This window comes from Sciurus carolinensis, chromosome 8, assembly GCF_902686445.1.
Source record: "Sciurus carolinensis chromosome 8, mSciCar1.2, whole genome shotgun sequence".
NCBI classification, from domain to species: Eukaryota; Metazoa; Chordata; class Mammalia; order Rodentia; family Sciuridae; genus Sciurus; species Sciurus carolinensis.
This window is the reverse complement of record NC_062220.1, coordinates 7027455-7041301: the sequence shown is the minus strand read 5'-3', so window position 1 is coordinate 7041301 and position 13847 is coordinate 7027455. Positions and strand designations below refer to the sequence as shown.

The window sequence follows — 13847 nt, the reverse complement described above, 5'->3', positions numbered from 1 at the left end:
TCAAGGTACCCTTTGGCTCTTGGGGATGATAGTAGCGTTGAGGAGTTGGCCCTATGCATAAAATGGATATTAGTGTGCCCCATGTCATGCAGCATGTCATGCAGCTCTGAGAGGAAGGATCTAAGGTGGTTTCCAAAATCTCCAATCCATTAAAGAGGTCATCCAATGTCATGTGGGGCCCTCCTAAAAGAGGAACTGCTTAAGGTAGCTACCAAAACAGCATGGTAGGTAAATAAGGGGGCACCTGGATTTGAACCAGGGACCTCTTGATCTGCAGTCAAATGCTCTACCCCTGAGCTATACCCCCTGCTGCTATGTGGGTGTAATAAGCACTCTAAACCTGGATGGCCACACCCTGGATCGTCCACCTAGAGATGTGCACTTGACAGGGTCAAATACTTCCTTCATCAGACACTTCCTTCCTGCTAGGCCACGCCCCTTCCTGACTACACACCTGCCTGCCAATTCTACTTGTCCTAGGTCCCTCCCTAGCTCCCAGGTGAGTCAGTGACAATAAAATCATGGATGTTTGCACCTGGACCCCTTCAGAAGCAAATAGAGCTGCTGAAGTTAGAGCTGACTGCTCAACAGACCCTGTGGTGGTCAGGGTGGGGCTAGCTCTAGGCATATGCAAAACTTCTAGTTTCTCCCCTGGGAACTCTTAAGCCTAGGCAGCATGTGTGGCTCTGAGAAGTGACCTGGATGATGCTGACTTACCTTTGGGAGTCATTTATGTCATTTGTGCCTTTTCATGTACAGATATGAAAGAAAATGACAGAAGGTGCAATTATGCCAGAAAAAATGATATCTGATAGCTGAGGAGTCATGACTGGAGTCCACATCTAGGCCTCTTGGCACCAAATGCTCTGGGCAGGCCATGAACTGCCCCTTTGTCTCTCCTATTCCTCCCCTCATTTTCTTCATCTGCAGAATCCCTAAGTGCTTCAGACAGAAGAAACCTGAAGTCAGGACTCAGTCCTCAGAGGTGGGAGTCAGAGAGATCTCCAGTCTCTACAGTCACGCAGAGATGGCCAATGTATGGTCAGTGTGAAAGGAAGGGGCAGCCATTTCTTCACAAGCTCACAGCATGGAGATCTTCAGTGTGTGCACAGAGGCTTCATCTCTCTCAAAGAAATAACATTTTAAAAGGAAACCAACACCAGAGAAATGCCCACTCAAGAAAAGTGATAGGAGACCAGATCAGGTCTGAAGGATTCTTGGGAGGTCCCTACCCAGTATCTAAGAGGGCAAAACAAACTCACCTACTCACCCTGTGGTCCATCCTTGCAGGAAGATTGAGAATTAGGGGACCCTGGAGGGGTCAGGAAACTGTTTTCTAATGCCATGTTCGGAAATCAAAATTAACAGTATGTAGGAAGAATCTAAATTGAATCAGGGACCTGTGATCAGTCAAATGCTTTTCTCAAAGGAACTGCTGTTGCTATGTCATCCTTAAGGAAAATGAAGATAAGACAAAACCATGTTTCTAAAATGCCCCTTTCCAGTCCCAAAAACCTAGCCAAGTTAAGAGAATAATGAGAGCCAACTTCCACCAGAATGTCCAAATCGTATCATCTTGGAGGCACAGGTTTTCCTCAAGTTGATGAGGATGAGGGTAAGTGAGGGCTGTTTGCAGGCAGCAGCTCTCTTGCACACACTTCAATTTCCTTGGGGAGCCTGGCACAGTGGGACCAGGCCAGCCAAGCTGAGGGTGCTTCTGAACCCAGCCTATAAACCCCCTGCCTGCAGTAACTGGTAGAGCAGAGCACCATGGGGAGGGAAGTGCTGGTGCAGGTGACTGCCCCTGGACAAAGCATCAGGAGGGATGGAGACACTGCCTTCTGGTGAAGCTCCAGAAGCACCAGGCGCAACAGAGGTGCACCTGCCCAGCCCCTCCCCACTGGGCCTTCCCTCAGGCATTTCCTATGACCCTCCTACCTTGCGTCTCTTCCACCAGTGTCGTCCTTGGTCTTTGAAACCTATACCACTGCCCTATAACAACTGGGCTGTGGATGTTACCTTTGCCTAATGAGCATGTTCCAGTGCTGAGCTTCACTGCAGGGAGTCCAGGCCTCCCTATGGCCTCCACCACCCCACAGTGCTCTGCCTGGAGAGCTGGTCACCTTCTCCTTCTCCTCACCCACAGCTCTCCAGCCTGCCACACTCCCACACTCACCCTCCTCCAACTCCTGGCCACTGTGTGTGCTACAGCCCCGCCCCATCTGTCCCTCACTCAGGGGCTGAAGGCACCAGCTGCACATCGATGTTGCTCACCCCTGGAATGTCCTTTATCTACATCATGGTGCAAGTCACAACATAATTTTCTCACACTTAGAATCATTGGATCTTATAGTGGGTGTTAGTAGGAGATTGGGCCCCCAAAATTGAAGTTCCTACTTTCCACCTAAGTGCTGCTAATCTGAATTACTAGGGGTGATCCAGAGTCTGAACAAGATCAGCCAGTAATTCAGATGCAACTCAGTCTGGGTGAACCTGATGCAGTGTGTCACTCTACTGTAAACTTCACAGAGCAAATAATTAAGATCTTCAAAAAGACACAGAGGTCACTAACAATAAGACCCTGACTGGTGCCCAACAAGTGATTTTACTGGAAAACAGAGACACAGTCCTAAAAGGGCTGTGACGAGGTTGACTGCTAAGCAAAATTCCAAATTGGATTTGGAAATCAAGTATTAGCCTCCAGGAGCCACCTGGATTTTTTTTTTTTTTTTTTTACTTTTTGCCCATTTTATTTATTTATTTATTTTTATTATTGTATACAAATGGGATACATGTTGTTTCTCTATTTGTACATAGAGTCAAGGCATACCATTTGTGTAATCATACGTTTACATAGGGCAATGATGTTTGATTATTTTTTTTCCTTCCCCCCCACCCCTCCCACCCCTCTTTCCCCTCTATACAGTCCTTCTTTCCTTCATTCTTACTACTCTCCTTATCCCTAAACCTAAACCTAACCCTTAAACCTAATGTTAATCCCTCCCACTCCCCATTATATGTCCTCATCCGCTTATCAGCAAGATCATTCGTCCTTTAGTTTTTTGAGATTGGCTTCTCTCACTTAGCATGATATTCTCCAGTTTCATCCATTTGCCTGCAAATGCCATAATTTTATCATTCTTCATTGCGGAGTAATATTCCATTGTATACATATGCCACAGTTTCTTTATCCATTCATCAACTGAAGGGCATCTAGGTTGGTTCCACAATCTGGCTATGGTGAATTGAGCAGCAATGAACATTGATGTGGCTGTATCTCTGTAGTATGCTGATTTTAAGTCCTTTGGGTATAGGCCAAGGAGTGGGATAGCTGGGTCAAATGGTGTTTCCATTCCAAGCTTTCTGAGGAATCTCCACACTGCTTTCCAGAGTGGCTGCACTAATTTGCAACCCCACCAGCAATGTATGAGTGTTCCTTTTTCACCACATCCTCGCCAACACCTATTGTTGCTTGTGTTCTTGATAATCGCCATTCTAATTGGTGTGAGATGAAATCTTAGGGTAGTTTTGATTTGCATTTCCCTTATTACTAGGGATGTTGAACATTTTTTCATATATCTGTTGATTGCTTGTACATCTTCTTCTGTGAAGTGTCTGTTCATTTCCTTAGCCCATTTGTTGATTGGATTATTTGTATTCTTCGTGTAAAGTTTTTTGAGTTCTTTATAGATTCTGGAAATTAGCGCTCTATCTGAGGTATGGTTGGCAAAAATATTCTCCCACTCTGTAGGCTCTCTGTTCACATTACTGATAGTTTCCTTTGCTGAGAGAAAGTTTTTTAGTTTGAATCTATCCCAGTTGTTGATTCTTGCTTTTATTTCTTGTGCTATGGGAGTCCTGTTAAGGAAGTCTGATCCTAAGCCAACAAGTTGAAGATCTGGACCTATTTTTTCTTCTATAAGATGCAGGGTCTCTGGTCTGATTCCGAGGTCCTTGATCCATTTTGAGTTGAGTTTTGTGTAGGGTGAGAGATAGGGGTTTAATTTCATTCTATTGCATATGGTTTTCCAGTTTTCCCAGCACCATTTGTTGAAGAGGCTATCTTTTCTCCATTGCATATTCTTGGAACCTTTGTCTAGTATGAGAAAATTGTATTTATTTGGGTTTGTGACCATGTCCTCTATTCTATACCATTGATCTACCTGTCTATTTTGGTACCAATACCATGCCGTTTTTGTTACTATTGCTTTGTAGTAGAGTTGAAGATCTGGTATTGCAATACCCCCTGCTTCGCTCTTGCTACTGAGGATTGCTTTAGCTATTCTAGGTTTTTTATTCTTCCAGATGAATTTCATAATTGCTTGCTCTATTTCTGCAAGGTACATCATTGGGATTTTAATTGGAATTGCATTGAATCTGTATAGCACTTTAGGTAGTATAGCCATTTTGACAATATTAATTCTGCCTATCCAGGAACATGGGAGATCTTTCCATCTTCTAAGGTTTTCTTTAATTTCTTTCTTTCGTGTTCTGTAGTTCTCATTGTAGAGGTCTTTCACCTCTTTTGTGAGATTGATTCCCAAGTATTTTATTTTTTTCGATGCTATTGTGAATGGGGTAGTTTTCCTAATTTCTCTTTCTGAAGATTCATCACTTATGTATAAAAATGCATTGGATTTATGAGCATTGATCTTGTAACCTGCTACTTTACTGAATTCACTTATGAGTTCTAAAAGTTTTCTGGTGGAATTTCCAGGTTCCTCTAAATATATAATCATGTCATCAGCGAACAGGGATAGTTTGAGTTCTTCTTTTCCTATTCGTATCCCTTTAATTACTTTGGTTTATCTAATTGCTCTGGCTAGAGTCTCAAGGACGATGTTGAATAGAAGTGGTGAAAGAGGGCATCCCTGCCTTGTTCCAGTTTTTAGGGGGAACGCTTTCAGTTTTTCACCATTTAGAATGATATTAGCCATGGGCTTAGCATAGATGGCCTTTATAATGTTAAGGAATGTTCCCACTACCCCAATTTTTTCTAGTGTTTTTAGCATGAAGGGATGCTGTATTTTATCAAATGCTTTTTCTGCATCTATCAAAATAATCATGTGATTCTTAACTTTAAGTCTGTTGATATGGTGAATGACATTTATTGATTTCCGAATGTTGAACCAACCTTGCATCCCTGGGATAAAACCCACTTGATCATGGTGCACTATCTTTTTAATATACATTTGTATGTGATTTGCTAAAATTTTGTTGAGAATTTTTGCGTCGATGTTCATTAAGGATATTGGTCTGAAATTTTCTTTCCTCGATGTGTCTCTGTCTGGTTTAGGTATTAGGGTGATATTGGCTTCATAGAACGAGTTTGGGAGGGTTCCCTCCTCTTCTATTTCATGGAATAGTTTGAGTAGTATTGGAATGAGCTCTTCTTTAAAGGTTTTGTAGAACTCAGCTGAGAACCCATCTGGTCCTGGACTTTTCTTTGTTGGTAGGCTTTTGATGACCTCTTCCATTTCATTGCTTGAAATTGGTTTATTTAAGTTGTGTATGTCCTCCTCGTTCAGTTTAGGTAATTCATATGTGTCTAGAAATTTGTTGATGTCTTCGAGGTTTTCTGTTTTGTTGGAGTATAGATTTTTGAAATAGCTTCTAATTATGTTTTGTATTTCACTCGTGTCTGTTGTGATGTTTCCTTGTTCATTCCGAATTTTAGTAATTTGAGTTTTCTCCCTCTTTCTCTTTGTTAGTGTGGCTAAGGGTTTATCAATTTTATTTATTTTTTCAAAGAACCAACTATTTATTTTGTTAATTTTTCCAATTGTTTCTTTTGTTTCAATTTCATTGATTTCGGCTCTGATTTTAACTATTTCCTGTCTTCTACTACTTTTGGTATTGGTCTGCTCTTCTTTTTCTAGCGCTTTGAGCTGTAGTGTTAAGTCGTTTATTTGTTGATTTCTTCTTCTTTTTTTGAATGCACCCCATGAAATAAATCTTCCTCTAACTACTGCTTTCATAGTGTCCCAGAGATTTTGATATGATGTGTCTTTGTTCTCGTTTACTTCTAAGAATTTTTTATTTCCCTCCTGATGTCTTCTGTTATCCATTCATCATATAATAGTGTATTATTTAATCTCCAGGTATTGGAGAAGTTTCTGTTTTTTATTCTGTCATTTATTTCTAATTTCAATCCATTATGATCTGATAGAGTACAAGGTAGTATCTCTATCTTCTTGTATTTGCTAACAGTAGCTTTGTGGCATAAAATATGGTCTATTTTAGAGAAGGACCCATGTGCTGCTGAGAAGAAAGTGTATTCGTTCTTTGTTGGATGGTATATTCTATATATGTCCGTTAAGTCTAAATTGTTGATTGTGTTGTTGAGATCTATAGTTTCTTTATTCAATTTTTGTTTGGACGATCTATCCAGTGGTGAGAGAGGTGTGTTAAAATCGCCTAGTATTATTCTGTTGTGGTCTATTTGATTTCTGGAATTTTGAAGGACTTGTTTGACGTACGTGGATGAGCCAATATTCGGGGCATAGATATTTATGATTGTTATGTCTTGCTGATTTATGCTTCCCTTAAGCAGCATGTAATGTCCTTCTTTATCCCTTCTGACTAGTTTTGGTTTGAAGTCCACATTATCTGAAATGAGGATGGATACTCCAGCTTTTTTGCTGAGTCCATGTGCATGGTATGTTTTTCCCCATCCTTTCACCTTATTCTATGGGTGTCTCTTTCTATGAGACGAGTCTCTTGCAGGCAGCATATTGTTGGATTTTTCTTTTTAATCCAATCTGCCAGTCTGTGTCTTTTGATTGATGAGTTCAGGCCATTAACATTCAGGGTTATTATTGTGATATAATTTGTATTACCAGTCAATTGACTCATATTTGTTTTTGACATGCTTTGGTTTCTCCTTTATTTGGCTATTCCTTTAGGCTAGCGCCTCCTGTTGCTGATTTGCATCGTTGTTTTTCATCTCTTCCTCATGGAATATTTTGCTGAGAATGTTCTGTAATGCTGGCTTTCTTTTTGTAAATTCCTTTAGCTTTTGTTTATCATGGAAGGATCTTATTTCATCATCAAATTTGAAGGTAAGTTTTGCTGGGTATAAGATTCTTGGTTGGCATCCATTTTCTTTCAGGGCTTGGTAAATGTTGTTCCAGGCCCTTCTAGCTTTTAGGGTCTGGATTGAAAAATCTGCTGATATTCTTATTGGTTTCCCTCTGAATGTAATTTGATTCTTTTCTCTCGCGGCCTTTAAAATTCTGTCTTTATTTTGTATGTTAGGTATTTTCATAATAATGTGCCTTGGTGTGGGTCTATTGTAATTTTGTATGTTTGGAGTTCTATAAGCCTCTTGTACTTGGTTTTCCATTTCATTCTTCAGATTTGGGAAATTTTCTGATATTATTTCATTGAATAGATTGTTCATTCCTTTGGTTTGTTTCTCTAAGCCTTCCTCAATCCCAATAATTCTTAAATTTGGCCTTTTCATGATATCCCATAATTCTTGTAGATTCTGTTCATGATTTCTTACCATCTTCTCTGTTTGGCCAACTTTGTTTTCAAGATTAAATAATTTGTCTTCAATGTCTGAGGTTCTGTCTTCCAGGTGTTCTATCCTATTGGTTATGCTTTCTATGGAGTTTTTAACTTGGTTTATTGTTTCCTTCATTTCAAGTATTTCAGTTTTTTTTTTTTTTTTTTTTTTTCAGTATCTCTAACTCTTTATTGAAATGATCTCTTGCTTCCCGTATTTGGTCTTTTAACTGTTGATTGGTGCGATCATTTAATGCCTGCATTTGCTCTTTCATCTCCTCCTTCAATGCCTGCATTTGCTCTTTCATCTCCTCATTTGCTTCCCTGATCGTTTTAATTACATACATTCTGAACTCCCTTTCTGACATTTCTTCTGCTGTGCTGTCATTGGGTTTTATTGATGTAGTATCTAGGTTTGTTTGGGACATTTCCTTCCCTTGTTTTCTCATATTGGTCAGATCTCAGTGGGAATCTGAGATATTGCAGATTTCCGCTATTGGCTTATAGTGTCCCGGTAGATTTCCAGTGTATCACCTCCCAGCCTTCAGTAGCCTGATGTCTTGGAGGAATTTGATAATGCAGTGCATCCAAAGAAAGCTGCCCCTAGTCCCCTACTGGTTCCAGGGTTTGGAGCTGGCTCTGTGCGGAAAGGCTCTCGCTGGGGGCCTGCACCGTGCAGCTGGCCGTGTGGAAGGAGCCCACCGCCGGAGTGTGCAGGGCTGCCTGTGGAAGACTCTAGCTGCCCTGCCCGGCTCCGATAAGCCACCTCTATCTGGGCCTGCCACCCAGGCCGAGCTTTACCCAGTGGGCAGACTCACCTGTGGCTCTATTTCAGTCCGAGTCTCTCAATACCTCCCCTTCTTAACTCCTGTGTTCTGGAGCGACTGGGGGTGCAGTCACCCTCTAGGCCGCCATCTTGGATCGTCCCATGAAGAGAGCCTGCGGCCGGAGTGGGCAGAGCCGCCTGAAGAGGTCTCTGGCTGCCCTGCCCTGATCCCAGAGGCTGCTTGCAGATCGAAGCTCTCCGTTGGTTCGGGGACTTGTGGGCTGGTTCTATGTAGAAAGCCTCTCACTGGGCGGTCTGGTCCGAGAAGCTAGCCTTGAAAGGCACCTCCTACCGCAGGGGTCCAGGCTACTTGGGGAAGTCTCTGGCTGCCCTATCCTGGTCCCTGATGCTGCTTGTGTGCCGGAGTACGCTGCACCGCGCTGGCTCCGGGACTTGGAGCTTGTTCTGGTCCGAAAGGCTTTCACTAGGGGGCCCGCTCCGAGAAGCTGGAGCAGCTGGCTGTGTGGGCGGGGCCCACCGCCGGAGTGCGCAGGGCTGCCTGTGGAAGACTCTAGCTGCCCTGCCCGGCTCCGATAAGCCACCTCTATCTGGGCCTGCCACCCGGGCCGAGCTTTACCCAGTGGGCAGACTCACCCGTGGCTCTATTTCAGTCCGAGTCTCTCAATGCCTCCCCTTCTTAACTCCTGTGTTCTGAAGCGACTGGGGGTGCAGTCACCCTCTAGGCCGCCATCTTGGATCGCCCCATGAAAAGAGCCTGCGGCCGGAGTGGGCAGAGCCGCCTGCAGAGGTCTCTGGCTGCCCTGCCCTGATCCCAGAGGCTGCTTGTAGATCGAAGCTCTCCGTTGGTTCAGGGACTTGTGGTCTGGTTCTCTGTAGAAAGCCTCTCACTGGGCGGTCTTGTCCGAGAAGCTAGCCTTGAAAGGCACCTCCCACCGCAGGGGTCCAGGCTACTTGGGGAAGTCTCTGGCTGTCCTATCCTGGTCCCTGAAGTTGCTTGCATGCCGGAGTACGCTCGAGCCACCTGGATTTTAACCAAGAATTTTATCCACACAAATTTTCTACCCATGACTGTGCCCCTCACCTGATTGGGTCCCTCCTGAGCATCTTTCACCTGGGTTACCACATCCAAGTATTTCAGGAATGCTTTTTTACTCATTCATAGTCAACTGTGAGTACCACAGATGCACCACACGCTGCCTGGAGGCCCCTCTTTAAGCCGCGAGTTCACCTTCATCACCCAGAGGACACTCAGCTGCCTGATAGGCTCTTCTCTATCCTGATCCCCCAAATATGAATTTCTACAATTCGCTGAAGTTTCCTCTTTCCTCGTTCATTAGATGGTGGGTGGTGGAGTGGCAGGTGTAGGAATCATGGATGTTAGGAAGCTACTTCACACGCCACCAGCTCTGTGGTGATACAAGTTCCAGATGTGAGCCCAAACTCCAGGGCAGGCAGGCAGTTCTGCTGTATAATGGAAGATCTGAATGGTCGCATGGCAGAAGGACACATGCAGGAATGAGCAAGGAACTGGCCTCACATTCACCTGCCACAATCCACCCTCTCAGTCAGACTCAGGCAAAATTCACTCACCTCTTTACAAAGCCCCAGAGCCTCATCCCATAAAGCTCAAGATCTTGTGATTTACATTGAATCCAAGGGAGGCTTCCCTGATCCAGAGGTCTACAAGCTTAAAAGGCCAGATTACTGTCCCTCGCCCACCCCAAACAAAAGTACAGGAACAGACTTCCTGCAACAAACTTTTGTACTTGAAGATCAGACCAGATGGGAAGCATACAGGGTCACAGTAACTGGCTCACATTCCATTGTCAGGCAGAAGTGGCCCTGCCCCTCTGTCACCTTTTGCTACACCTGGAGTCCCCTTCCAGATACCCATTTCAGTGTTTGCCAGCATTTCACAATCCTGGAACAGAGCAAGCCACCCCAAAAGGAAGTGACATGGAACAACAAGCATCTCTTCGTTCAGGGATGTTACTTGATGGGACTTTGGTTCTGCTGGGGGTAGCTCCCAATTCATTGTTCTACATAACCCTCAGTCCTGCCTCTGGGAACCTGTCTTTTCCCATCATCTTCTTATGCATTTCAGAAGAGGTCATTGTAGAAGATGTGGTCTTGGTGGCAAAGAGACTCTTCATCTTGCTTCCATCTGTGGAATGTTAGAGGCCCAGGAAGGTCTTTCTACTTCTCAGACAGTCTCAGCTGTTGAGTCCAAGTTGTTAATGCCTTTGTCAACAGAGCTCCCTTAAAAAAAAAAAATGGTAGGTTTTCTACTTATTTGATTCCATTCTCCAAAAGCCATGATCATACTTCTTTTTGGTATTGTTTTCTCTCTACTTCAATTATAAATATTTGGGCACATTATATTTTCTGTGAAACAACACCCTTAATATTTCTAGAACATTTTTCTCCAACTGAAGCATCTACTTGGTACCACCTTACTTCTTTTAGTGGTCTTAAGAAAGGGCATTCAAACCCCAGCTCAGAAGGCTGAGGCAGGAGGATCGTGAGTTCACAGTTAGCCTTGGCAATTTACTGAAGCTCTAAATAACTCAGCAAGACCCTGTTTCAAATTAAAATATAAATAGGACTGGGGGTGTGTGGCTCAGTGGGTAAGCACCCTGTGTTCAATCCTTGGTGCCAAAGAAAAAAGAAGAAGAAAAGAAAGGGTATTCAGGCCACAGAGTTTGGTATGTTCTCTGAGGTTGTGTCTTACAGGAAGCCTCTGGAATTTCTCTTTCCAAAAGTGATATGGCCTCACATTCCTTATGGAAAAGTCAGTTTCATTTTTCTGAGTGTGCCATCTCTGTACTATGTACACCGCCTCTGAAACCTACTTATACAGCAATCCGTCCTCTTCCCAAGTCAAATCTTCCTTGTAGCACCCTGTCAAATGCAGCCTGTCCCAAATAGCTCACGCATTTCACATTTTGCCCTTCAGATCCTCCCCCAACTCTGCAAATTCAAGTATATTTTCTGCCTCTGGCTTATCATAGCCACCATGCTTCCTGCCTTGAGTAGTGGTTTTCTCACCTATTTTCCAGTAGCCAACATCCTGCTGGTTCTGATGCTTAGAATCAAAATGGGACACCTCAAGGAACTTTTGAGGTCTTCCCACTCCTACCAGAGGTATGCAAAGAACATCGCTGGCACCTGATCAGCAGATGACATCTAGTGAGGAATGACCTAACTGGATGGTAGCTCTCCTGACACCCTCAGCCTCCCTCAGGTCTGCACCTTCATGTTGTGCTTCTCCTCTTAGCACAGTCTCTGCTGCTGTCCCCAACCTTAACCAACAAATAGGGATCCAGGAATTCAGAAACTCATCTTATTTTGCAGAGGACAGCTCTGGACCTAACCAAGCTCCATTTCTTCTGGACTGTGAGCCTGGAATGTGGAGGACTCAAAGAAGAGTGGAGGTAAGGTAGGTGGGAAGGGCTCTCCATGGGACAGCTTTTGAGACCTACTGTGTGGACCATACTCACAAGATGGGATTCCAAGTCAAGGTAGACTTTGGGCCTTTGGTGATTATAGTGGGGATGAAGAGGAGGTAAATCCTACATTAAAAAAGCGATTTCAATGTGGCCCCATGTTTCACACCCCAGTGGGAAAAGTTCTAGGGTTGTTTCTAGAAACTCCAACTAATGGAGGAATCTAACTTCACTCTGGGCCACCTGGGTCAGGTACCAAAATTACATGTCAATAGGGGGCACCTGGATTTGAACCAGGGACCTCTTGATCTGCAGTCAAATGCTCTACCCCTGAGCTATACCCCCTGTTACACCAGTGTCACCTAGTTAATACCTTTTATTTGTGTGTTAATACTCAGCTTTGCAAGGTTATATTATAGTCATGATCACTACTGACTTTCCAGAAGAGGCCAAACCTGATTTGCAAGATACCTTCCCACAACCATCCAGCTTTCCAGACCTATCCTTGAGTGGGATCACCAGCCAAAGAAGATAAGCTGCCTGCAGATCCCCCAGCCCATTTCCCATTGATTTTCTGTTTAGCCCAAAGTTGGACAACTGTCTTCAAAACTATCCATGCCCTCCTGCTGTCCCCAGCTTCTCCTCCTTCAGTGAAAAGAGGTAATGCTGTCACGGAGCTCTGACAGTTGGCATTTGCAGCAACAACACAGCAGAATCCCCCTCTTCCCTGTTAGAGCAGTGTCATGGTTTGGATATGAGATGTGTCCTGAAAATCTCAAGCAGCAATGCAGGAATGTTCAGAGATGAAATCATTAGATTATTAGAGCTATACCTCACCAGTGGATTAATCCATCTGATGGATTAATAATTTGGATTACTGGGCGGTAACTGTGTTCAAGTGAGGCATGACTGGAAGAAGTAGTTCGCTTGGGGAGAGCCCTGAGAATCCTATGCTGTCCCTTGCTCCTCCTCCTAGTGCAGTCCCCGCCCCCTTTCTGGCTGTCATAAGCTGAGCAGCTGTCCTCTGCCTCCCTCTTCCACCATGATGTTCTCCCTCACCTCAGGCCCAGAGCAATGGAGTTGGCAGATCATGGACTGAAACTTAGAAACCATGAGCCAAGACAAACTTTTCCTCCTCTAAGTTATTCTTCTCAGGACTTTTGGTCACAGTCATGAAAGGTGACTAACACAGCATACAATCCAGGGTTTTGGCTTTTGAGTTTCCAACAAACCTATGGTAGACCCAAGCACGGGAGAGATCAGTTTATTAAAGGGAAATGTCTGCCCTACATAGAGAACCTGGATACTGTGATTTGTCTCTCCAGGTCTGACCCCGAGGCTACTGCACCAAACTGCTAACGTGGGCAGGAGGAGGGAAGGAGACAGCTTGGGGTTACTCTCTGTCCCTAGGAAGTCTGCCCTGGAGAAGCCCCAAAGAATTCTGCAGGACAGTCCCTGCCTTCTCTCTGAGGATCCAATAGGGTTGGAGGAATCAGGAAATGCAGGGGAGGGAGCCGGATGTGTGGAACATGAGGGACGCCAGAGTGCAGGGCAGGTCGGGAGACAGTGACCTGTCCCTACTGCAGCTGGGCAGGGGCTGACCTGCCGCTTCCAGTCCTTGGAGGATCCCAGCTGGAATGAAAGACAGGGAAGTAGGTGGGAGATGAGCAGTGGGTCCTGCGAGTGGAGGAGCCCGCGGGGCCCTCCCACTTGAGCAGGCGCCCTCTGGCTCTGCTGTCGCAGCTCTGGCCTGAATCATACCCCTGCTGTCGCCAGTGTCCAGTCAGCACCCTCTCCCTTCTCTTTGCTCCCAGCTTTCCGACAATGTGTGGGAAGTTCCTACTTATCTCTAGAGCTGGAGAGACCATCAACCAGCTCCTGCACAGTCCCACCTCAGGAAGGTCCTCTCCAGTCCCAGGGTCCTGCACCCATCGCTGCTCCCACATCTGCAAGCACACCCGCACATGCAGCTGCTCCTCAGTCTGTGGGGACAGCAGCAGCCGGGAGAAGCAGCGACAGAGCTTTAGGATGGACACATCTGAGTTCCTCACCTTACACATGACAAAACTTCAACTCGAAGAGATCCTGACTAACCGATTCTGAGA

General features: G+C 44.7%; 2 non-coding genes across 2 annotated transcripts; both read right to left on the bottom strand.

Annotated features, from left to right (window-relative positions):
* Positions 1–235: 235 nt before the first annotated feature.
* Trnac-gca (transfer RNA cysteine (anticodon GCA)) lies at positions 236–307 on the bottom strand. Its single transcript has one exon. It is a non-coding gene; the product is annotated as a tRNA-Cys (tRNA).
* Positions 308–12015: 11708 nt separating this feature from the next.
* Trnac-gca (transfer RNA cysteine (anticodon GCA)) lies at positions 12016–12087 on the bottom strand. The gene has a single exon. It is a non-coding gene; the product is annotated as a tRNA-Cys (tRNA).
* Between the last annotated feature and the right edge of the window lie 1760 nt (positions 12088–13847).